General features: G+C 44.6%; 1 protein-coding gene across 8 annotated transcripts in view; it reads left to right on the forward strand.

Moving 5' to 3' along the window:
• The window catches only part of LOC115100406 (CDC42 small effector protein 2-A-like), a 168,727-nt gene that overhangs the window by 37,569 nt on the left and 105,124 nt on the right, over nt 1-26,034 (forward strand). For 2 of the 8 annotated variants that reach the window (XM_029618873.1, XM_029618881.1), the window contains exon 1: nt 20,148-20,601. The exons of 3 other annotated variants lie outside the window; for them this stretch is intronic. The gene's annotated coding sequence lies outside the window, so the exon portion shown is untranslated. Of the gene's footprint in view, nt 1-11,074; nt 11,191-20,147; nt 20,666-21,137; nt 21,161-26,034 lie in introns of those variants that run through there. 3 more of the 8 variants (XM_029618906.1, XM_029618892.1, XM_029618910.1) reach the window with 3 other exon arrangements.

The following is a 26,034-nucleotide window of genomic DNA, read 5'->3' on the forward strand; positions in this document are numbered from 1 at the left end:
AGGGTCCTATACTTCAGGAAAATTTACTTTTGTTAAAATGGACATCTTTCAAGAAATAGAAATGGGATCCAAATGAAGAAAACAGGAAACAGCATAAGCACTAGCAAGTCAGATGCAAAGCATTGATAAGGAAGGCAAAAAGAATTTGAAAAGAAGCTTGCCTCATAATAACTTTTTCAGGTACATGCCTATTAGGGAGTCAGTTGGACTATTAGATGATCAAGTGGTCAAAGGGGCATTTAGGGATGACAAAGCCATAGCAGAGAATAAATACATTCTTTGCTTCAGTATTCACTGAGGAAGATATAAGAGATATACCCATGCCAGATATATTCGAAGGTGATGATTCAGAAGAATTGAAACAAATCTCAGTGAACCTAGAAGATGTACTAGGGCAAATTGACAAACTAAAGAATAGTAAATCACCTGGACCAGAAGTATACATCCCAGAGTGCCGAAAGAACTGCCAAATGAAATTGCGGACCTACTAATGGAAATTTGTAAACTATCAATAACCTCAACTGTACTACCTGAAGACTGGAGGGTTGCTTATATAACACTCATTTTTAAAAAAGAAATCAATGGGTGATACAGGAAACTATGGACCAGTGAGTCTGACAACTGTGCCAGGCAAAATGGTAGAAACTATCATAAAGATCAAAATTGCTGAACATTAAGATAAGCATAGTTTAATGGGACAAAGCCAACAGGAATTTAGCTAAGGGAAGTCTTGCCTCACAATTTTGCTACACTTTTTTGAGGGCGTAAATGAACATGTGGATAAAGGTGAGCTAGTTGATGACATGTATCTGGATTTCCAGAAGTATTTGACACAGTCCCTCATGAGACTTCTTAGGAAATTAAAAAGTCATGGGATAGGGGGCAGTGTCCTAATGTGTGTTGCCAACTGGTTAAAAGAGAGAAAACAGAGAATGGGGCAAATTGGTAAACTTTTCCAATGGAAAAAGGTGAATAGTGGCATGTCCCAGAGATCTGTTCTGGGACCACTGATTTTTAATATATTTATAAATGACCTGGAAATGGGAACAACAAGTGAGGTGATCAGAGGATTTTGACAAATTGCAAGAAGACATTGCAAAACTGGAAGCCTGGGCATGCAGATGGCAAGTGAAATTTAATGTGAACAAGTGTAAAGTGATGCACTTAGGGAAGAGTAACCCAAATTATAGCTACATAATGCAAGTTCCACATTAGGAGTCACCTCATGAAAGGGATCTAGGTGTCATAGTTGAAAAAACATTGACATGTTCTGCTCAGTGAGAAAATAAAAAGCTAGGGATTATTAGGAAAGGAAAGAATAAAACAGATTGTCATAATGCCTCTGTATTGCTCCATGATGCGACCTCTGAGTATTGTGTGCAGTTCTGGTCACCACACCTCAAAGATATAACAGAATTCTAAAAAAGACAGAGAAGGTTGACCAAAATGATAAAAGGGGATGGAACAATTCACCTATGAATGGCTAAAGAGGTTAGGACTCTTCAGCTTGGAGAAGAGATGGCTGAGGGGAGATATGATAGAGGTCTATACAATAAGTGGAATGGAACAAGTAAACGTTAATCAGTTGTTTACTCTTTCAAAAAGTACAAATACCAGGGGGCACATAATGAAATTACGAGATAATACATTTAAAAATAAGAGAGAATATTTTTTTACTCAAACATTAAGCTCTGGAATGCATTGCCAAAGGATGTGGTGAAAGCTATTAGTTTAGCTGCATGTAAAAAAGGTTTGGACAAGTTCCTGGAGGAAAAGTCCATTAACCATTATTTAAGGTAGAGTTGCAGAAATCCACTGCTTATTCTTAGGATAAGCATCTTGGCTCTATCTGCCCCTTGTGATCCTGCCAAGAACTTGTGACTTGGCTTGGCCACTGTTGGAAACGGGATACTGGGCTTAATGGACCCTTGGTCTGACCCAGTATGGCAAGCCTTATGATGTTACGTTCTTATCTCAAGGAGTCATTAACTGGATGGGAAAACCTAGGGGATGCAAAAAATCAGTGGGCAAAACTAGAGATACAAGGGCAAATAACCTTTTCATCAGGAAAGTAAAGGGAAATAAAAAGCTGCTATCTTTTTTTTTTTTTTTTTTTTTTTTAAATAAGTAACTGAAAAAGTAAGGAAAAAATGGTAGCATTCATAAACTAAGATTGCAGAAAGAGGAAGATAGGCGGCATTACCTGGAAAACCCAAGAAGTGGGGAAAGTTAGTCAGCAGTGTGAATGGAATAAAAAATAGAAAATACATTGAGACAGGGGGCAGACCTTTTTCTAGATATGTTAGTGACAGGAGAAAGTACAAATGTTGTGAGGTGAAGGGGAGGAGTATATAGACACTGAGGAGAAAAATGGAATTGCTTAACAAATATTTATTTGGTGTTCGTAGTGGAAGGGCCAGGTTCAGGACCATGCAAAATGATCAGGAATCACATCCCCCCCCCCCCCCCATCTCCAGTCCTCTGGAATTACTCCCGATTCTAAAGAAACATTGAATAGGTTAAACAACGCAGCTGCCGGAACTTCTAAGCTCTCTTTTATACCCTTGGCCTCATCATTATCTACTTTTAGTTTAGCTAGCTCCTCACAACACTGTTCTGAAAGTTTATACAGGTTTACCTTTACTTCTAATCTCATTTGTGTTAGTTTGTGATCAGCAAATTTAATGGAATCTTTGCTAAAACTGAGTAGAGATGTGCACTCGCTTTTCACAAATTAGACAATTTCAACTTTAAAATGTTACTGCGCGCTAGCGCAAAAATCGGGACCCACAAAAAAAAAAACACGATCTAACGGGAAAAACGAAATTTCCTGCGGGGACCCAAAAACGAAGCCCGATGCACATCTCTGAAACTGAGGACATGACAGCACATTTGGTGGAATCCAATGGATTGTAAGATCCGAGGTAGCATGGTTTTACCAAAGGTAGTTTTTTTTTGTCGGACAAATCTGATCAATTTTTTTGATTGAGCATAGTGTACTTTGGATTTCAGTAAGGCCTTTGGCACAGTTCCAGATAGGTGACTTAGATTTGCCCTTGGTATGGGCGCTAAAGTGCCTGACTGGGTTAGAAACTGGTTGAGTGGGAGGTGAAGAAGAGTTTTGGTAAACAATTCATTCCCAGGAGAGGGGTGTTAATAGCGGTGTCAGTCCTAGGACAGGTTTTTCTCAACATTTTTGTGAGCTACATTGCAGGAGGATTTTCGGAAAGGTTTATCTTTTTGTAATGACACCAAAATCTGCAACAGGATAGACAGCCAGAGAGGTGTGGGAAAACATGAGGGATTTAGCAAAAATTGAGAAATGGTCTGGACCAGTGTTTCCCAAGCTTTTTTTATTTTGCAGCACAACTGGCACAGGGTTCACTTCATTACGACACACACACAACCAGCTTCCTCATTATCCATTCCTCGTCTCTTCTTTCCCCCACCCCATCCCCTGACATCATTATTTATTTATTTATTTATTTAAAGTTTTTACTGTACCGACATTCGTTAGATACATCACCGGTTTACATTAAAACATAACAATAGCAAAATATGCTTTACAGAGAAAACAATGGAATTAAACAGTGAGTTGTAGCTACAGGGGGGAGGAACTAGAGGTGAACTTATATACATGACACACAGATAATAACAAAAGTTTACAAATATTAGAAGCTTGGATTGGCTATATATGTAACGGGAGTTGGGGTAAGCTATTTACAAAAAAACATAGATAATCACATCGTTTACAGATATTGGCAACTGGTGGTGGTGGTGGTGGGGGGGGGGGGGTTAAAGAGCAGGTTAAGTGTATGCTTGTAAGAAAAGCCAAGTTTTTAGTTTTTGTTTGAATTTTTGTGGGCTTGTTTCTTGTCGAAGGTCAGGGGGTAGAGTATTCCATAGTGTAGGGCCTGCAATGGAGAGGGTTCGCTCTTTGGAGTTATAGTGGGTAAGTTTGGGTGAGGGTGTGTTTAAGGTTGCTGAGTATTTACCTTCTCCTCCCTTCCTTCTTCCCTCCCCAACCCCTCCCCCAGTATCATAGTCACCTTATCTCCCTTCTCCCCTGGCATCATCTCTTCCTTTCTCTCACCCACTTCCTGGCATTATCACCTTCCCTTTCCCTTCATCTCGCCCTCTCCCCCACCCCCTGGTATCACCTTCACTTCTCTTTCCACTTCCCTCCTGCAATCTGCTTCTTTTCCTTTTCCCTCCTTCCCCTCACACCTTGGCATCAACTTTCCTCTCCTCTCATTTTACCCCCTGTCATCACCTTCTGTTCCCTCCCTCAATCCCCGGCACCATCACCTTCCCTCTCCTTGCACCCTTCTGCCCCCCCCCCCCCCCCCCCCATCATGCATCATCAGGGGCGACGCAAGACAATCTGCTGCCTCAGGTGAGGGATGAGCTGGTGCCCCCTCCCCAAAGGCACAGGTACGATTGCTGGAGGGCCCGCCTTTGGAATCTGGCCCTTTCAGCAATTTGATCCGCTGGGTAAGGGGGGAAGGCAGAGTCAGGGCTCCCAGAGGAATGGCACAGCAGGTCAGTCCCATCATTTTTAGAGAGATGGGAACCCTTACCACCTGCCTCCCACATTTCCAGCATCTGCCCCCCCCCTGGGGATTTGAGAGATGGGTGAATGATAGGAGTCTGTGTGGCGTACTCTATTGGTCGGTGCAAGGGTATTAGGTTTCCTAGACCTTTATAACTCTGTACCCTCTTCCCATACATACACACACGATTAAAAATTATGTGTTTATTTAAAAATTTCTTATTAACCAATTTCCCAACCTAATAGAAGACTTTTACATGAAAAAGGGCATTCAAAGTACAGAATTCTGAGAGAAAAATCTTTCCAACATGTTTATTAAATTTACATGCACTGCTGTAGCCAACCAGAAAACCCTGCAGAAAAGACACTTGAAACACATATGGTATTAGGCATAATGTAAAGCACAATGGGTGTAGGCTAGGCCATGAATAAACAGAATTAAAATATAGAACACCTCCCATAATCAAAACAGCATTAATTATTAGCACTCAAAGCAGTAACCACCCTACCTAAGAGAAGACAACACTGCAAATATTACACCAAGCCTTAAAACACCAATACACCTCCTGTTAGAAAAAGAGAACAAGCCTGGCTGCTATAGATACCTACACAGTAACTAAATAGCAGAATACCTCACCTTAGTCAGAAATGCAAACCACAGATAGCCCCTCACCGAATAAGAATAAAAAGACCATGACTTATAAATACAGATATGTGCACACAATCTAAACTGGAAACCATTATAAACCAGACTCATGTGGAGTCCAATAATGTAAAAACAGAAACATTATTCCTCATAAGACAAAAATCAAGAATATAAATTAATCATAAATAGTAAACCATAATAAAAAATACTTCAAAACAGATGAGGAACAGAAATCTAATTACGAATAAGAACCCCCCCCCCCAAATAAACATGTACCAAAAATCAATTAAATGTTTGAAAACAGCAGATCTATTAAATAACACCCAGAAATAAAAAATAAGGATGATAAATTTCCAACTCTCATACATGGGGAAACTTTGGACTTCCAGTCACTCTTAGATTGTTATGGATTAGTGGAGGGGAGGAGGGAACACTAAAACTTATATCTATATAGATATATATAGATAGATATATTCCTTTCTGCCTTCTTCCCCCCCCCCCTCCATCCTTTCTCCAAAGACAAGCAGGATGGTAGTCCTCCCACATGGTTGACATCAGACGAAGTCCTGATGCAGAAAACTTATGACAAAGTTTCTAGAACTTTGATTAGGCACACTGACATGCCCAGCATGCCCTATACCACATGTCCATGCAGGGTATCTCTTCTTTTTCACGGAGGTGTAAGCCTTGTGGTGTGATTGAGCTCACTTTGGCTGTTTTTAGCCTCGTGGAAAACTTTTTTGCTCTTTGCGTTTTTCAGGGTTTTTTTTCTTCGATTCTGTCGCTGGTCTCTCTCGGTGCCGCCTTGTAGTATTTCTAGTCAGATCCTTCTCCTCCAGAAGAGCAAAGGAAATCCCCACCTGAGGACTTGACCTTCACAGGATTTGTGAGGGTGATGATGGAGCAGGACATTTGGAAGCAGGTGCAGGAAGTGGCTGAGCAGCTGCTCAACAGCAGCAAGACACCCTCATGTCACTGGTGCGGAAAACACAAGGTCTGTGTGACCTATGATGTTTTTGAAATGGCATTGAGAGTCTCTGCAGCAGGAATCGGTGCCCACAGAATGGCATGGCTGCGGGCCTTGGATCTCCAACCGGAGGTACAAGAACGACTCACTGATGTGCCGTGTGCTGGAGAGAATCTCTAGAGATAGGGTAAGGGATACTGTGGCTCAACTTCGGGACCACCATGAGACCCTCCAACAACACTCCACCAGTACTCTGGAGCCATCCTCCTCATTCAGGAGGCCGTTGAGACCATGGCCAAGAAAGTCTTTCTTTCACTGGAGGAAGTACTATCCTCCTTCTTGCTCCCATCAACACCATCCAGGCTCCTGCAGTCGTCTCAGGCAGCAGAGAGCCCCCAAACCCCAGCCAGCTCCCCTGTCAACTCCAAGGACAGGGTTTTGCCTTGACCATAGGGAGTGTGAGCCAGTTGCCCGTACCCAAGACGACGGACCCTCTGGTCCGGGAGCAGGCTTTGGTTCTTTGCAAACCAGTGGCCCAGTGTAACCTCGAACCAATGGGTTCTGTCTATCTGTCAAGGGTACCAATTGAATCTTTTGGTTGTCTCGCCAAATTGTCCTCTATGCCCACATTGGGGTCAGTAGCACATCAGAAGGTACCACAAACAGAGCTGCTCTTCCTCATAACAGCCAGAGCAGCTGAGTCTGTACCACCAGGGCAAAGAGGGTGGGGATTCTACTCCAGGTACTTCCTGATTCCAAAGAAAACAGGAAGACTCCATCCCATCCTAAACCTAAAAACCTTGAACAAGTTTCTAAAAAGAAAAAAGTTCAAGATGGTTTCCCTGGGCACCTTGATCTCCCCCTTTTGGAAAAAGGGGACTAGCTATGCTCCCTCGACCTAAAAGACGCATACACTAGTATCTATCTTCCCAGGTTACAGACACTCTCAGATTTGTGGTGGGAACACAATACTTCCAGTACCAGGAGTTGCTGTTTGGGCTTTCATCCACCCCACGGGTCTTCACAAAATGCCTGGCTGTGGTGGTGACGCACCTCCGCAGACAGGAAGTACATGTCTTCCCATATCTGGACCATTGGCTAGTCAAGAGTATGTCTCGGGCATGGGCCATCAGGTCCATACGCTTGACCATTTGGGTGATGAAGTAATCAGGGTTCATTCTCAACTACCCAAAGTCCTATCTCGGCCCGACACCTTGATTGGACTTCATAGGAGCTCTGCCAGACATGGTTCAGGCCAAAGTCTTTCTTCCCTGCCAGAGGGCTGTCACCATGGTGACCATTGCGGTAGAGATTCAACAGAGCCAACAGGTGTCGGCCTGGCACATGTTGAGGCTGTTGGGCCATGTGGCTGCAACCATCCATATTGCTCCCTTGGCACATTTACACATGCACAGAGCCCATTGGACCCTGAGGTCACAGTGGCACCAGGTCACTCAGAGCCTCCAGGATTGCATGCGAGCCACCCCATTTCTCCGGGACTCATTGTCCTGGTGGGTACTTTCCAATCTGGAACAGGGGTTCTCATTTCTGAGTTTTCTTAGATTGTTCTAAGCATGAATGTATCTACACTGGGGTCAGGAGCTCCATGTAGATGGGCTTGGTACCCAGGGACTTTGGTCTGCTTAGGAAAGTTCTTGTCAAATCAACTTTCTGGAGCCTCAGGCAATCAGGTACACACTATGGGCTTTCAGAGATGGGCTGTCCAACAAAGTTGTTCTTATCCAAACCGACAAGCAGGGAGGCACGGGATTGTACCTCCTGTATCAGGAAGCAGTCCAGATCTGGTTGTGGGCGCTGGCCCATGGGATCGTGCTCAGGGTCATGTACCTGGCCAGGACAAAGAACATGGTAGTGGACAAGCTGAGTTGAGCCTTCAGACGCCCACGAGTGATCCCTGGACCATGGGGTAGTGAATTGGATATTCTGCCTCTTGGGGGAGCCCAGATATAGATATGTTCATGTTCTCCTGCATCTGGATGGTGTCTTGATTCTGCTTCCTGAACAGGTCAGATGGCAAATCAGCCTTGGACGCCCTTGCCCATCATTGTGGCAAGGGTTTTCTGTATGCATTTTCTCAGATTCCCTTAGTGGCAAAAACTCTCTTGAAGCTTCACGAGGACAGAAGACTATGATCCTCATAGCCCCTTGTTGGCTAAGACAGGTCTGGTTTCCACTTCTGTGGGTGCTGACCATCTGGAAACCGATCGGTCTGGGGACTTCCCCAGATCTCATCATACAAGATCAGGGCAGGCTGCAGCATCCCAACCTCCAGGCCCTGTCACTCATAGCCTGGATGTTGAGAAGTTGATTCTGCAGCCACTTCACCTTACAGAAGATGTGGCTTTTAGAAAGTCTTTCACTAGAAAGTCCTATGCACTTAAGTGGAGGTTTTCCATGTGGTATGAGCAGAAGGCCGTAGATCAGTTCTCTTGCCCCACCCAAAAACTGCTTGATTACCTTCTACACCTATATTAGGCTGGCTTAAAAACCAACTCCTTTAGAGTTCTTCTGAGTGCAAGTGGTGCATACCACCATGGTGTAGATGGTACGCCTATCTCTGTACAGCCTATAGTTTTACATTTCATGTGGGGCCTGCTTCAGTTGAAGCCTCCCCAAAAGCTTCCTGCTATGTCTTGGGACCTCAATGTGGTGTTAGCTCAGCTGATGAAAGCTCTTTTTGAGCCACTGCACACCGGTGACCTGAAGTACCTGAACTGGAAGGTCATATTTTTGGTGGCGGTCACTTCAGCAGGCAGAGTCAGCGAGCTCCAGGCCTTAGTGACTATCCACCATATACTAAGTTTTATCGTGACAGGGTGGTCTTGTGTACACACCCTAAGTTCCTGCTTAAGGTGGTGTTGGATTTCCATCTTAACCAGTCAATTTTCCTGACAATATTATTTCCCAGGTCCCATTTGCACTAAAGCAAACGAGTATTGCACAGTTTGACCTGCAAGCAAGCCTTAGCCTTCTGTGTGGAGCGGACAGAAGCCCATAGACAGGCCACCCAACTTTTTGCCATTGCCAAACTGACAAGATTCAGTTGGCTAGCAGACTGCATCTCCTTCTGTTATGCCCAGGCGGGACCGCATCTTGGGGGCCATGTGAAGGCTCATTCTGTCAGAGCCATGGCAGCAACTGTGGCCCACTTGCAAGCAGGTCCCATGGAAATCTGCAAGGCTGCAATGTGAAGTTCTCTTCATACATTCACATCCCATTACTGTCTAAATAGGGATGGCCAGCACAACAGTATGTTCGGCCAGTCTCCTTCAGAAACTGTTTGAGGTGTAGGATCCAACTCTCCCAACCTAGGGTCCAGTGTTTGGGTTCAGGCTGTCGTCTCCTCTGTTACCAGCAGCACCGGTGGTGTTGTGCCCATTGGCTCATTGGTGTCTGTTGGTCCAATTTTTGTGTTGAGCAGCCTGTAGCTAGGGATTCATCCATGTGTGAGGACTACCATCCTGCTTGTCCTCGGAGAAAGCAGAGTTGTTTACTTGTAGCAGGTGTTCTCCCAGGACAGCAGGCTGTTAATCCTCACAAAACCTGCCTGCCACCCTGTGGTTTCTCCTGTTTTTTATTTTAATTGTAATTCTATTACAAGACTGAAGAGGGACCCCATGTTGGGCATGCTCAGTGAGCCTAGTCAAAGTTCTAGAAACTGACATAAGTTTTTTCCGCATCGGGGCTCCATCTGATGTCACCCATGTGTGAGGACTAACATCCTGCTGTCCTTGGGGAAAACACTTGTTACATTCACCTTTGTTGTTCACCCTTTCCCTTCCTACTAACCTCTTTCACATACACCCCCTCCATCATTCTCTTCCCACTCAACCCATCTTCCCTTATCTCATTCTCATCCCTTCCCTTTCCTCTCACACTCAGCCTCACTTCCACTCATCCCGTACCCTCCCCTCCTTGTCACTGACCTTCAGTCATCCCATCCCCCCTCACCCCACTATCTTCCCTTCCCTCATCCTCACTCCTTTCCCTTTCCTGTAACACATCTTCAGTCCCACACATCGCCTTCTGTTCCCTGTGTCTCCCTTCCCTTCTGTCACTCCCTTCCTGTCATTCACCTCCTCCTTTCCTTTACACTGTCACCCACCTTCACTTCCTTACTTTCCCTGTCACTACTCCTTTCTGTCACTCACACTCACCCCTACCCTCACATCCCAGTCACAACCTGCCATATGACAAGCCCCTCCCTCCCAAGTTCTCGTCGTCATCTTCTTACTGGCCACATGATGGCAGGGCACTGTTGATGACCGGGCCTCTTCTCGCCTGCGGAGGGTGGGAACCGGCTAGCATTTCATTAGATGGTGCTGCTGTGCAGATCCTCATCTAACTGGCAGGGGGTGGGAACCCTGCCAGCACATCAGCAGAGGACACTGCGGCACAGGTCTTTTTGCTGGTGGTTGCCACAGGGGTATTTTTTTTTTTGGGGGGGGGGGGGTACTTTTTTCCAAAATTTGCCTCCTGAGGCAGTCACCTCACCCTATCTTATTATAGAACTGCCTCTGCGTATCATCTTTCCTCTCCTTCTACCTTTGCATCATCAACTTCCCTTCCCCGCTCTCCCTACACCTTATCACATTCAGCTGTCCCTATTCCCCCCTCCCCCCCACCAATGTCTTGAAATGGCAGAAGTCTATGAACGGTGCTTTCCTAGTGTTGATTTTTCTTCCTCCTCTGCTGGCTTCCCTCTACAGTCGGAATCGCATGAGGCCAGGAGGTTTGCCAAGACTTCAGAGCCGCATGCAATCTTACCGCAGGGGAAAGCAGCTGCACAGATAAGCACTGTTCTCTGATATCCCTCCCTCCCTTCCACTTCTGCAGGAGGACATCCTGCAAGCCAGAATAGAAAGAAAAAATGAAGGCTGCCTCTGCGGCACACCAGTTGGGGGAAACACACTGGTGTAGAGTCTGGCAGCTAAGAAAAAAAATGCAGTCATGCATTTAGGATGGAAAAATCCAAGGGAATGTTGCATTGTACGAGGTGAAATTGTAAGTATGAAAGAAGAATAGGATCCTATTTGATCTTAAGGTGGCCAAACAGGTGAATAAGGTAATAGCAAAAGCCAGAAAAATGCTTGGCTGCATAGGGGGAAGAATGGTCAGCCCCTGTATAAGTCCCCGGTGAGACCTCACTTGGAATACTGTGTGCAATTCTGCAGACCACACCTTCAAAATGATATAAACTGGTTAGAGCTGGCCCAGAGGGTGGCTACTAAAAGGGTCTGTGGTCTTCATTCTAAAGCATATGGGGATAGACTTAAAGATCTAAACAAATGCACTCTAAAGCAGAGATTATTATCCTTTTTTCTGTCTAGGCACATCTGACAGATGACACTGAACACGTGACCATCACGGGACTAAATGTAAACATACACACTGCATCCTCTGCAGAGCTAGGACATTTCCTTGTATAACTTGTCATACAAAAAAAAATATTTTGATTCTGGTGCCATCTCAGTAACAACCACCCAATCTCTCGTTACTACCAGGCACATTGTAAAATACAAAACGTGAAAAAAGAATTAATCGCGTGTAGCAAACCTGCCATACTATAGAAGCACTAATTCCAAGGACTTAAACAGCAGTAGCCCTACCTATGAAAAGGCAGCAGTGCCCCTCCAATGTGTATCCTATGGGGAAAGCACAAAGACCAATACAAATTCTTACATGCTAGTAAAATACCTAATCTCGGTCACACACACACACTGAATACAGACAGACCAATCTTCACCAAATACAGAATAGACTCCAAACTACAAATATTGAGATAAAAACTGGAATGAAATCCTAGAAGCCCATGTACATGCAGTGCAAAACTGGAGAACTAAAAACATACTTTCTCCTATATTAAGTAAAGTACAAAGATAGAAGAAATTCACATTCCCAAACCTGACACTATGGCTGTTGTATCCCATCACACCCTATCATCCTAATTCTCCTAACTACTGGTGAATAAAACGGAAAATGTCATAATGCCTCTGTATCACTCCATGGTGAGACCGCACCTTGAAGACTGTGTACAATTCTGGTCGCCGCATCTCAGAAAAGATAATTGCGATGGAGAAGGTACAGAGAAGGGCTACCAAAATGATAAAGGGAATGGAACAGCTCCCCTATGAGGAAAGACTAAAGTGGTTAGGACTTTTCAGCTTGGAGAAGACGGCTGAGGGGGGATATGATAGAGGTCTACAAAATCAGGAGAGGTCTAGAACAGGTAGAAGTGAATCTGTTTTTTACTCTTTCGGATAATAGAAAGACTAGGGGGCACTCCATGAAGTTAGCATGTGGCACATTTAAAATTAATCGGAGAAAGTTCTTTTTTACTCAACGCACAATTAAACTCTGGAATTTGTTGCCAGAGGATGTGGTTAGTGTAGCTGTGTTTAAAAAAAAGGATTGGATAAGTTCTTGGAGGAGAAATCCATTACCTGCTATTAAGTTCACTTAGAGAATAGCCACTGCCATTAGCAATGGTTACATGGAATAGACTTAGTTTTTGGGTACTTGCCAGGTTCTTATGGCCTGGATTGGCCACTGTTGGAAACAAGATGCTGGGCTCGATGGACCCTTGGTCTGACCCAGTATAGCATGTTCTTATGTTCTTCTTATTTTTTTTTCTTTTCAATCTCCTCAAACACTCTGATCTCTGCACAGCTTTCCTTAACCCTCTCCGCCCTGCGTCCTCTTCTCCATGCTTAAGCTGACCCTTGACCATCTCTTTAGCAAACCTCCCTGCTCAGCATCCCTCCCACAACCTCTCTCTCCTCCACTTCTCCCTGCTCAGCAGCCTTGACCTCCTTTCTCCCACTCCTTCCAGCCCAGCAGACTCCTAAACCTCTATCTCTCCCCACATCTCTGCTAGTAGCGCCCATAACGATCTCACTTTCCCACCCCTCCTCCTGCCTAACTGCACTCACATTTCTCTCTGTTACTGGCTCCCAGCCAACAGAAAAGCCTCCAGTCCAGAATTTCCCTCCCTTTCTTACCAGCAGCAGATGAGGGCAAAAAGCATTGGGGAGAAGAGATGGCAGCATAAGCCAGCAGTGGATCTATACATGTGGAGCTTGTACCCACTCACTAATGCTCCTGCTGTCTGTCACTTCTGAGCCCTATGGTGTGAAGAGACCAGCAGCATCACTGCTAGGCCCAACAGGGGAAGATTAAAGTTTGTGCTGTGCCAGGCCCAGAAGAACAGGAGCTGACAATGTCTCTCTCTGATCCGGATGAAAGTGGGAGCAGCCTCCCACTGGGCCAGGAAGAGAAGGAAGCTAGAGCCAGCCTCCTGTCATGCCCAGTTAAGAAGATAGCCAACTCCTGACCAGGGCTGATGAGAGCACAATCTCTTCTGCTAGTCTTGTGCACCAGTGTGTCCTGACGCCTGTTGAGAACCCCTGTGCTAGGAGAAGGGCAGAATAGGGGAAATATACATTTTAAATATATCGAAGGTGTTCATACACCTCAGGTAGCTCTCAACAGAAAGGAAGCTCTAGAATGAGGGTGAAAGGGGATAGACTCAGTAATCTAAGGACATTTCTTTATAGAGGTGATGGAATCGGACTGACTGAATTCAAGAAAGCATGGGATAAAACACAGAGAATCTCTAAGGGACTGGTAGGGATTGTAAAGCTGAATAGTTGATGTGGATAGGCAGACTAGTCTAGTCTATATGGCCTTTCTCTGCTGCCATGTTTCTGTTTCTAATTGCTTTCTTGGATAAAAGAATGTGAATATGGTTATGATTAGGGAACCATAAATTTAAAAACTGGTAGCCAGCAATACTTTTTTGTAGTCAAGTGTCTCCTTCACTCTTATGTATGTATTTTAGATTTTTATATTCCACTTTTCACAGCACTTCAAAGCAGATTACATTCAGGTACTGCAGGTATTTTTCTAGCCCCAGCGGGCTTACAATCTGTTATTACTTCTCCCCCCATCCCCCAGTCTGCTTGCTAGATTCCAAGTCCTCTGTCTCTCCCTCCCACCAGGTTATCTGCCAGTGCAGTCACTCCTCTCCCCCTCAAAAGACCTTGTTTCAGGCATTCTCTTAACTTTTTCCACAGACCAGGACTATACACAAGGACTGGGAGGGAGTGTGGGGGATCGCCGGGAAAGGGTGCCCTGCTCTTCACTCTTACAGCTCCCCTCTCTCTTCTAACAAATTACACATATATATGTTTAATAGGAACATAAGATATGCTATACTGGGTCAGACCAAGGGTCCATCAAGCCCAGTATCCTGTTTCCAACAGTGGCCATTCTAAGTCACAAGAATCTGGCAAGTACTCAAACATTAAATATAGATCCCAAGCTACTAATGCTGGCAACAAACAGTGACTATTCCCTATTGATTAATAGCATTTTATGGATTTCTCTTCCAGCAACTTATCCAATCCTTTTTTAAACCCAGCTATGCTAACTGCCTTAACCACATTCTCTGGCAATGAATTCCAGAGCTTAATTGTGCGTTGAATGAAAAATAATTTTCTCCAATTTGTTTTAAAGTGCTACTTGCTAACTTCGAGTGCCCCCTAGTCCTTGTACTATCTGAAAGTGTAAATAACCGAGTCACATCTACTCGTTCAAGACCTCTCATGATCTTAAACACCTCTATCATATCCCCCCTCAGCCGTCTCTCTTCCAAGCTGAACAGCCCTAGCCTCTTCAGCCTTTCCTCATAGGGGAGCTGTTCCATTCCCCTTATCATTTTGGTCGCCCTTCTCTGTACCTTCTCCATCGCAATTATATCTTTTTTGAGATGCGGTGACCAGAATTGCACACAGTATTCAAGGTGTGGTCTCACCATGGAGCGATAGAGGCATTATGACATCTGTTTTATTTGCCATTCCTTTCCTAATTTATAAAGTTTTTATTGCTTTTTTGACTGCCACAGCACTCTGAGCCAATTCAATGTAATATCAACTATGACACCCAGATCTTTTTCCTGGGTGATAGGTTCCATATTAGGAGCTAACATTGTATAACTACAGCAAGGGTTATTTTTCCCTATATGCATCACTTTGCCCTTATCCACATTAAATTTCATCTGCCATTTGGATGCCCAGTTTTCCAGTCTCACAAGGTCTTGCTGCAATTTCACAATCTGCTTGAGATTTAACTACTCTGAATAATTTTGTCATCTGCAAATTTGATCACCTCACTCATCGTATTCATTTCCAGATCATTTATAAATGTATTAAAATGCACCAGTCCAAGTACAGATCTCTAAGGCACATCGCAGTTTACCTTTTTCCACTGTGAAAACTGACTATTTAACCCTATTCTGTTTCCTGTCTTTTTAAACAGTTTGCAATCCACAAAAAGAGATCTCCTCCTCCTATCCAATAACTTTTTAATTTTCCTAGAATCCTCTCATGAGGAACTTTGTCAAACGCCTTCTGAAAATCCAAATACACTATATCTTAGGTGAAGACTAAAACTGTGAAGGATTTCAAAGGGGCATGGGATAAACACTGTGGATCCCTAAAAGGCTAGAGGATGGGAATAAAAAAAAAAAAAAGCTTAACCGGCACGGAGCGGCAGTTACTACCCTTAAGAGAAAGATGGGGGTAACCAGGACAGAGCAGCAGTGACTGCCTTGGGAAGCTTGCTGGGCAGACTAGATGGATCATTTTGGTTTTTTTCTATTGTCATTACTATGTTACTTCCAGCTCACTTTATCCACATGCTTATTCACCCCTTGCACTGTAGGCAAAAATCTAGATCCACCTAATGGAAGAGCCAGCCCTGCCTATGTCCTTTGATGTCTCCTTCCTCTAGCTCCTGTATGCTTTCTCTCACCTTTCTCTCCTTTTTTTTTTTTTCCCCCTCTGTGCCTCTACCCTATGTTTTATGCATTTCTACTCTCACCTTCCAAAACACAATGGGGCCCTCCTAGCTCCCAGCTGCTCTAGATTTTCCTGAGAGATACAGGAAGATCTAGAACATCTGGGAGCTACAGCTGGGAATTATTAGAAAGGGAATGGTGAATAAAACGGAAAATGTCATAATGCCTCTATCGCTCCATGGTGAGACCGCACCTTGAATACTGTGTACAGTTCTGGTCGCCGCATCTCAGAAAAGATATAGTTGCGATGGAGAAGGTACAGAGAAGGGCAACCAGAATGATAAAGGGGATGGAACAGCTCCCCTATGAGGAAAGACTAAAGAGGTTAGGACTTTTCAGCTTGGAGAAGAGACGGCTGAGGGGGGGTATGATAGAGGTGTTCAAAATCATGAGAAGTCTAGAACAGGTAGAAGTGAATCGGTTATTTACTCTTTCGGATAATAGAAAGACTAGGGGGCTCTCCATGAAGTTAGCATGGGGCACATTTAAAATTAATCGGAGAAAGTTCTTTTTTACTCAACGCACAATTAAACTCTAGAATTTGTTGCCAGAGGATGTGGTTAGTGCAGTTAGTGTAGCTGTGTTTAAAAACGGATTGGATAAGTTCTTGGAGGAGAAGTCCATTACCTGCTATTAATTAAGTTCACTTAGAGAATAGCCACTGCCATTAGTAATGGTTACATGAATAGACTTAGTTTTTGGGTACTTGCCAGGTTCTTATGGCCTGGATTGGCCACTGTTGGAAACAGGATGCTGGGCTTGATGGACCCTTGGTCTGACCCAGTATGGCATGTTCTTATTGAGCTACAATTCCCGCCCCCATCCCTTCCTCATGTCTCTGGTCACAGCATGGGAGGGCTGCAGAGGAGCTGTTTTTGAAAGCTGAGGTCCCAATCCCTCTCCTCACTGCATAGGGAGAAGAGTTGGGGGTGTGATGTGATGTAGCTCAGCTCTTTATACTCCTTGTGTGTAAATGGGGGGGTGATGCTGGAAAAAGCAGCTAGCTGCTTCAGAACTGGACATGTCCTCTTAAAATTGGACTGTCTGGTTCAAAACCAGGCAGTTAGCAATCCTCCTATTCTAGGCCCTCATAACCTTGCTGCCCCCTTGGGCTCATATCAGGTTTTTAAGGCTCCTCTGTGCAGTTCAGATCTGGTGGAGAGTGAGAGGCTTTCCTGTGGCGTTGGGCAGGGGGAGAAGGGTGAACTTCAGAGGCTCTATGTTTAGGTGGGAAGTGTCTCTGGGGAAGGGCAGCAATGCCTTTGGAGGATGCAGATGAGAGGGGTTGCAGATGACCTTGATGCAGCAGGCAGGACAAAGGCTTCTGTGATGCGCTGCAAGCTACTCCGTGGCCAACTAGTGGATTTTGGTCATCATCAGTGACCAGCAACCCACATTTTTAGAGCCACTAACCAAATGGCACAGCAGCTTTCAAAATAGTATGTTGAACATTTTTAACGCTGTTTTGCCAGTGCTTGACATAAGTGTTCTGACCTCTCTCAGATTACAACTGAAGTGGCGTGTTTCCCTATAGGAAATGGTTTACTGATATAGCCCATTCTAGACTTGAGGACGTGAATTATTTATTCACGTCCTCAAGTCTAGAGGATGTGAATAAAGAGGCGGCAGCAAAACACTGCACGGAGCGGCAGTAGCCACAGAGGCATTCACGGAGCGGGATGCCAGTGGTTGGTGTTCCACCTTCACGGAGCGGAAGGATGGAGGGCTGCCATCTCCAAAAAAAACAAAACAGGGGTGGGTAAGAGTATGGGGCCGGGGTGTGGCCTGCTTGTTGCAGCAGTTGCTACCCCTAATTGAGCTGGATGTTCACTTGGATGCAGATCCGGCGCTGCTCTTTACATTGGTGGTGGGGTGGAGGGGAATTAGGGCTGGAGGGTACTGGAAGCCAATAGTAACAGGTGGGAGAGAGAAAAAGGTAAAAAAAAAAAAAGTGTGTAGCTTGCTGGGCAGACTGGATGGGCCGTTTGGTCGTCTTCTGCTGTCATTTCTATGTTTCTATGATATGACTCGTCAGATTTGAGCAGCAATGCTAGAATAACTTTCACAGTGGGAAGGCTGAGAACTGCTTTGACAGCTGTGTATAAAGAAAGTCTGAATCTCTGAAATGTCAGTGGTGCTGCTGCCATGTCTCCAGCGCACCTGGGTGACCTGAATCTCCTCCCAAATTTTGACTCAGTTTGACACACCCAGGGCAAAGGTTGTTTGGATATTTGATGTCTGCCTGCTCTAAGATTGTTGCTAAAAGGCACCAACTCTTCAAAACATGAGATCTTACTGCCTGACCCCTTCCTCCCCATGCCAGCTCAAGATCACCATAAATGTTACTTAGCTGATTTAAATAACTGAACCAAGCTGAGCCCCAGTGAGTGGGCGCTGACTGTAAGAATCTGGCTTTAAAGTTGCTTAAGTTATTTTAGCTGATTTATATCCCAGGAAAACTGCAAGCTGGGTTACCCCAAACTTGCCTATCTCTACAAACAAATTGGAAGTCCTTCTCCTCCTTCTCCTTCTCCTTCTCCTTCTTCTCATCTCTGATATATGTGTAACTTCTATTATGGAGAGCTTTTCACACTTCAACAGAGTTTGCATTTAATTGAAACTTGTGAATTACGAGACCTGTTGCCTAGTTCTTATTTTGAAACTGGGCCTTTACAGTTACTCTGCTGGCCCATAACTTTTAAGGATGGAAGCAAACCTTTTCTTGAAGAGATGTTGAAGTGGAAGGCTGACTTATTTTACTTTCTAACTGCATGCCTAGCTACATTATTTGCCTAGGATAGTGTGTAACTTTTTTTCTTTTGCCTAAAAACACTGCAAAAGCATGGTGAAACTGTGGTTAACATTTGCTATAATCTGTATGGGGAAACAGCCAGTATGTAAGCTAATAGCTGCAGTATGAAACATGCTTCATCTTGGATGCAACTCCAACATTACCCTCTGCATCAAGGGCAGGGGGTGGCAGGAAACTTGAATCAAACAGTTACCAACAAGGGCCCTGAACTTGGTGGTCGGTGAAACAGAGAAGTGTGGGAGCTTGCTGGGCAGACTGGATGGGCCATTCGCTCTTTTTCTGCCGTCATTTCTATTGGTCCATGACTGGTGCTGGCGCTTTATCAGCTAAGCAGCAGGAGGAAATGAAGGAGTAATGTCTGTTTTCCCAAGGCGGTGAGGGAGTAGGCAGCTGACACTTTTCAAAATAAAAAAATGTAGGTTCTTGCAGAATTGCAAGTCTTGACAATTTGAGGAGACTTTGTAAGTAAAGCTTGTAAAGGGAAAAAGATGCAACTGACAAGCTTCCTGTTCTGCTTTTATTTAACAAAAGGTTCTGCCAGCATTTCAAAATCTAGAATTTTTTTTGGCGTGGTGGGGAATTCAGTTTATTGCTCAGTTTTGTATACCACAATAAAATAGACCTACTGTTGGTACCTGCTGAACCTTATAACAGCACATGGACTGCAGTACATTCCTTAAGGTCCCGTGTGATTTTCAGTAGCATTTTGTTTTGAGCTTTACCTTTTTGGAGTAAACTTGTTCCCCTCTCCATATGAGGGGGGAAAATCAAACAAGGACTGTATTGATGTTTAGCACATTGTGGAGATATTGTAAAAGTACAGTAACAAGATCATCGAATGGGTGCACGGTTGAACACAGCTTGAAAACCATTTTCTATGCATTTTTAAACGGGCAGTATAGGCCTGTGAGAATGATGCATATTCTCTTGACATGCAGTGGAAAATTTTTAAAAAGTGCTTTTTAAAATCTTTTGCAATGAATGTTGCATGCTGTGATTTGGTTTAAGTGCTGGGACCCACAAGGTGCTCCCTGCTTGTAGCACTCTGATCACACGCAGCACAACTGATGTCTGATGACCACGTTTCATAAGCTTTACTTCCCAGAATTTCCATGTCACGGTGTTAATTTTAGAAGATTCTGATGTAGCATGTAAATGCTCAACTAACTGCAGCAGGCAGCTCTTCAGATATTGATTCTTGCACTTTGATCAGGAGGATTCAGGTTAATCATTCTGGAGACCTGAATGACTGTAAAGGATTAAGGGAACAGGTCCAGTGTACATCAGCTGCTTGCATTTAGTTGCAATTTTTTGGACTCCTGAACTTGGAAAGCATGTATACATGGCTTTTATTTCTTTCAGATCTTAATTTTTTTTTTTTTTGCTGTTCTGGTCTTTTTGCCCCCCCATCCCTATAAAAGTGATTGATCATATTTGCCTACGGAACTGAGATTTTTAGTTCTCAGATTTTTTTTTGGACCAATATGCTGCTGCAGAGCTTTGAAATGAGAATGAGCCTATTCTAGAACAGAGCCATATTTGATTGTGAAAGAAACAGATTTTGAAGGCGATCCCTGGAGGAATGGCAATACAAGAATTCCCCCACCCCCCCACCGTATTCCTCTGCGGACTGAGATGCATCTCACCAAGTGTTCCTGCTGTGTTCAAGGCAAACAGAGCTGTATAGAGCTTGGGCCCTGGTCCCAGATGTGATGAGCTGCTGGAAACCATGAAGAAAGCCCGGGTAAGGGAAGTGAAAACAGAACTTGACCTTGCGTGAGCACTCTGCACTGCCACAGGAGGAGTAGGTAAAGGCTATAAAAGGCTTGCTTCCTGTATCACAATGAGTCACTCCGGCAGCTTTTGTCTCTCTTCTTCTGTCCTTTGTAATATATAAACTATTTGTTTGCCAGGGGTGTTCACCTCCAGCCCGTGAACCGTAAACAGAGTCTGGTTTCCAGGATAACCCCGGCATAGTCGTGAAGCATCGCATGCAATGCTTCTAATTCAGACACGGGCTGCACGGTTTTTGGTTACCCAGAAAGCCAGACCTGTGTTGTCGTTTTTTTGAGGCTTGTGAGGACTGTAGTTAGACACCCCAGAAACCGCATTAATTGGAAGCAGACAGGAGAGAAGTTACATTGAGCAGACTTGCTTTGTTGCAGCCTTTAGTTCCCCAGTCTTGCACCTAACGTGCCCTGTCATCAAGCAGGGCTTACCACACCGCTTCCTGCTGGAAGCTGCAGCAAAGCAAACCTGCCCCGAGTGCAGAAGGGCTGCCATTTGGAGGGAACCGAACACAAGTGAGTAAAAGCTGTTTGGTTTTCTCACACATTACCCTGGGGCAGTGGTTCTCTGACATTTTTTTTTTCCCATCAGGGGCCCATGCACAAACTGTAAAGCCCTGAAGTCGAAAAGAAAATTCAGTGACTTGAAAATACGGTTCCTTTCTTAGCTTTGGTGTAAAACGTGCTGCCCTGTTTAACATAATCCCAAATTCTTGTCCTGGTTTGCATTCGTTTTTCTGGTTCGGTGGCCACAGTGGGGCTTTATTGTGCAACTAAGCTGAGCCTTTGGGGGAGCCATTAGGAGGACCAGACCCCACAACTGGATTCCTGCGTTCAGCTGCAGAATCTCTTTCTCCTTAGTAAAGGCTTCAGCAACCCTTTTCTTTTCTTTTCTTTTTTCTTTTGAAAGCTCAGGTCTATTCAAATAAGAATCACAACCTGCGAATCTGTTTTCCTTGGTAATAAACTGTATTCCTCTGCAGACTGAAACACAAGACTGCAGAGGAACACAGTCACCAAGTGCACTGGCAAACGAATCTGCTCACGTAAAGTCCGGCAGATTCTGCAGTGCTCTGCTACCTCTCTTTTTTTATCTGTTTCCTTGCTTTTTAAATGTCTGCAAGTCTGTTTACCTTAAGCTTGCTGGGCAGACTGGATGGACCGTCTAGTCCTTTACTGCCTTCATTTCTGTTTCTATGAGTTTATTTGTTTGGGCTACCTAACCTCTTTCTTTCCCAGGGGGATAACAAAAAAAAAAATTGGATAACTTAAGTGCCAGGTTTAAGGACTAAGGCAAGATGGGGAAGCCTAAAAGTCAGCTGATGTGTGGAATTTGAAGTAGTGCATCTTAGGCCATGGTTTTAACTTTTTTTTTTTTTTTTGCCACTTCTGGAAGGGGGGGGGGGGGGGGAAACCCCAGGAAAAATGAGGGCAAACATCTGTGACAGTATGGATGGAATGTGAACAGAAGCATCGCTTTCAGGAGGTTTTCATGGGGGCTAAGTTGTTTTTGTTTTTTTTGTTGTTGTCTGTATGGGGGGGGGGGGGGGGGGATTGGAAGGAGGGTTGATGGCGTTTTGTTATCCTAGCCCTAGCCCAGAGAGTCACAGGGCTGGAGTGGAGTGGCTGCTGAGTTCTTACCTCTACAAATGGTCAGCCTGTTTTCCCAACATGCTGTGGATATAGTTTTTAGTCGATTACAATTTTTTTTTCTTTTCTTTATTTAGAGTTGACTTCTCATTTGTTTGTTCTGGATTTTTGTACATTTTTTTTTTTTAATATATATATATATATATTGTGGAGATTAACCCCTGATTGAGGCATTCTTGCCAAAACAATGCCAGAAATCAGGTCTTGATTTAATATGTGGCCTTTACATTTTTATATCTGAGTATTTAATAAAGTAAAATGTTCTACCTCTTCATGTATATTTTATTTATTTCTTGCACAGAATTGGTCTATTTTTGTTTTGTTGCCAACATTTAAAACCACAGAATGTAAATGGTTAACGGTTTGAATGATAACTGTATGGAAGAAGCAGCTGTTGGGCCAAAGGGGGAGGGCCCATGGTTTATATTTCCTGAAAGTACATGGGGGGAAAATAAAGGTCAATTAAAAAAAAATAAAGGAACTATATAAGGTGATACCATTTTTATTAGACTAATAAGACTAACATTTGGGCCCTGCTCTCCCTTCATGACCAGCCAGAATAATCCAGTAAAGGCAGAAGCTGTGTCCTGACTGCAGAAGTGAATCGCAGATTATATTATGGAGTTAAGGGGAAATGATCAGCTGCTAGTGAGTTAGGAAGCCCATGTCTTAGGTCCCTTTGTCTGTTCTTTTGAAGTGTCTGAGCATTTTAACTTTGAATATCTTAACACTCCTTTATTTAAAATCATCGTCGTCCGCCCTTCTCGGAGCATACCGAGCTCGGAGAATTACAGGAGGGTTCAAGGTTTCCCATCCTGTCATAAGATCATTTATGCGATGGTGAAATTGAGCAGAAATTTGCTTTCAGGTAAGTTTGTTTGGTTTTTTTTTTTATACAGTCTTCATGCATCGTGTCTTGCTACCCAAAATATCATTGAAATGAAGCAAGTGTCCCAAGTTGCTGCTGCTCAGGGAGGATCTTGTAAGTAACAAAACCGTTTGCTCAGGAAAGTGGTGCATATCAGAGCAGGGCCAGACTCCAGATTTTGGTGCCCAGAGTTGTTCCCCCATCTGAAGCTGTGCTAGCGCACTGCCCTAAAGCAAGCAGGATCAGGATTCATTGGCTTGCATGTTAGGCACCTTAGACAGTTGTCTGGGCCTGGGTTAAAGCTGCCCGGGGAAATGATCCAAGGTCTGCAGGTTCACAGCCCATTGTGTTATCCAGTGCTGTTAATCTGTTTTTTTTGTTTTTTTATCTCCAGGCTTTCTCTCTTCTGATTGCCTGCTGCTTAGGATATTGTCTATGGCTGCTGGTCTCTCATTTGCTCTCCCATAACTTATTATTACTTTTTTTTTTTTTGAAATTTAAATATACTGCAGTATTAAAACTCCAGTATATTCATTTTGCTAATCTTCTAATTTGAATTGCCCTCTTATAGTGCTAAATGAATGTGGAGTAAACATTTTCAACTTTGTTAAATACCCTCTGACTGCATTTGTGTACCAGATAATTAAAACCAATAACAATTTTAAAAGTCCCCTGCTTTTTATACTTTCCTGTCTACCTAAGATTGTTCTGGATTAGTGGGGGTGAGGGAGTGCATAGACTTTGTTTGCTTACACGCATGCTGACTCATACATACACGTATGCTCCCTCCCACCTGAAATACACACTCCCTTGCACCCACACACACACACACACACACACACACACACACACACACACACACGCTCAGTTACACAATGCTGCCTTGCACACTCCCACTCTTCCTCGCCACATCTAAAAATGTAAAAAAAAAAATTTCTTACACTGGTGGGCAGGAGGGATCCAGACAGGGCTACCGGCTGATGCCCCTTGCTGTGGGAAGAAGTAGATAACCCACACTGCTGCACTGGGCCGTCAGCAGATATCGGTCAACGACCTTTAGCTGTGGTGAGGCAGCAGTGGGGGAGGTCTGTCGGCTGCATGGCAAGAGGAAGAAAGTGATGGGGTGGTATGAGGGGAAGGCTTTGGGAATGTGTTTCCTGCCACGGCAGTGATGAGGGGAGGGGCTGGGACTGATCCCACGGCGATCAGCCATGCTACGGGATAGAAAGTAAAAGAGAAATGCAGGTCCGTGGAACCGCGGCTACAGCCGCGGGAAAAGAAAAAAAAAGAAATGAGCGAAGATCCTCGGTGGAAGCTCCCGCTCTGTCAGAACAGCTGCTTGCGGGCTGCGGATTAATCGCAGCGGTTCCGCGGCGGGCATGGGGCCGCTGCAATCAACGCAGGTGTCGCATGACTGCCCTGACTGGGCCCACTGGGGCATGGCCAAAGCCCTGAGAGGCCAATCCACCCCTGCTGGAGCAGGAGGCACACACAATAGAGCAGAGCATAGCAGAGAGGAGCCATTCTACCTCAGCCTTCCCTCCCCCCTCTTCTGACCTGACAGTGCTGCTGTTTGCTGCAGAGACAGAAGGAAAGGGCTGCAGCAGGGATCAAAGGGTTTTTCCCTGCTTGTCCCTGCTCTTACTACTCACCCTGCTTCTTCTCCTGCCCGCCTGCCCCATCTACAGTCGGCAACAGTGGAGGATAGGAGGGGGTGAGGTTGGAGTTGACAGGACAGCAAAAGAGCCAGCCAGCTCTCTGCTCCAGCCCTCCCCATCCTGTCTCAACCCCCACCCCACCTGCTGCCTGGTGTAGAGGGCTCTTCTCTGGTCTCATGTCTGGGCTGATGTATGCTCTGCTCCAGGCCTAGCAGCTCAGTCTGATCCCATGACATGGGGATTCAGCTGACGGCAGAGAGGAGGAGGGAGTCACCCAATGCTCCAGCCAGGCCAGAATAATTAGTGGCAAGGGGGGTGAATGTAGTTAATGACTACTTGGAGGAGCATTCATCAAGTGAATGGTACAAGAAGGGATGAATACTTCTGGGGAGTGACTTGAAAAAGGGTGGATTTTAGGGGTGAGATGGTGAATGTGTAAGAGTCAGAAAGCGTAATGTTGAAGGGTATGTGCGAGAGAGAGCACTGGAGGGGAAGTGTCAGAGGGAGACAAAGTAAGAGGGGATGGAGGCAAGGGAGGTAGATGGGGGAGGGGGGAACAGAGTAGCACAAGGGGTTGGGAGGAGGGAGGTGTTAATTTTGGAGCCACTGAGCCTGTCATTCTTTTTGTGAGGTTTGGAGAATTATGGTGGGGCTGACTAAGCGAGAGTAATGGGGGCAAGAAAGAGACAGATATTGGGTAGAGCATAAGGGGAGAGGGAATGCTGGTCAAAGGCAAGTGTGGACAAGGTGTGAGGATTGAGAGAGAGTGGTGGGGATGAGGTGGGAGGATAGAGTCTGGTGGGAACAGGGTAGGGGCATTGAGAGAGGGAGTGATACCATTAGAAGAGGGCCACCCTCCCCCCACCCCCCCCCTACAATCCTTCATCTTTTGAAAACATGAGGCTGTTTGTTTCTCTGCATCCTGATTTCTTGGATTTTGGTGCATGAAAGGTTGGCCACCCCTGCAACATTTACCTTTATGATAAAATCTTGTGGATTGTAAAAATGGGGTCTGTCCACCTAAAGTAGCACTTGGAATTTGCATGAATTAATATGGATGAACTAGTTGACATGCCTGCTGTTTAATTTATTTGCTTTCTCCAAAAGTAAAATCTATTGGGCTCTGTTGATTTAAGATATCTCTGAATTTCTATTATAAATGTAAACACATTGTGACTTACTCCACAAGACTTGTAGTGTATACTTATCTGGGA

The sequence above is a fragment of the Rhinatrema bivittatum genome, chromosome 1 (genome assembly GCF_901001135.1).
Source record: "Rhinatrema bivittatum chromosome 1, aRhiBiv1.1, whole genome shotgun sequence".
Classification (NCBI taxonomy): domain Eukaryota; kingdom Metazoa; phylum Chordata; class Amphibia; order Gymnophiona; family Rhinatrematidae; genus Rhinatrema; species Rhinatrema bivittatum.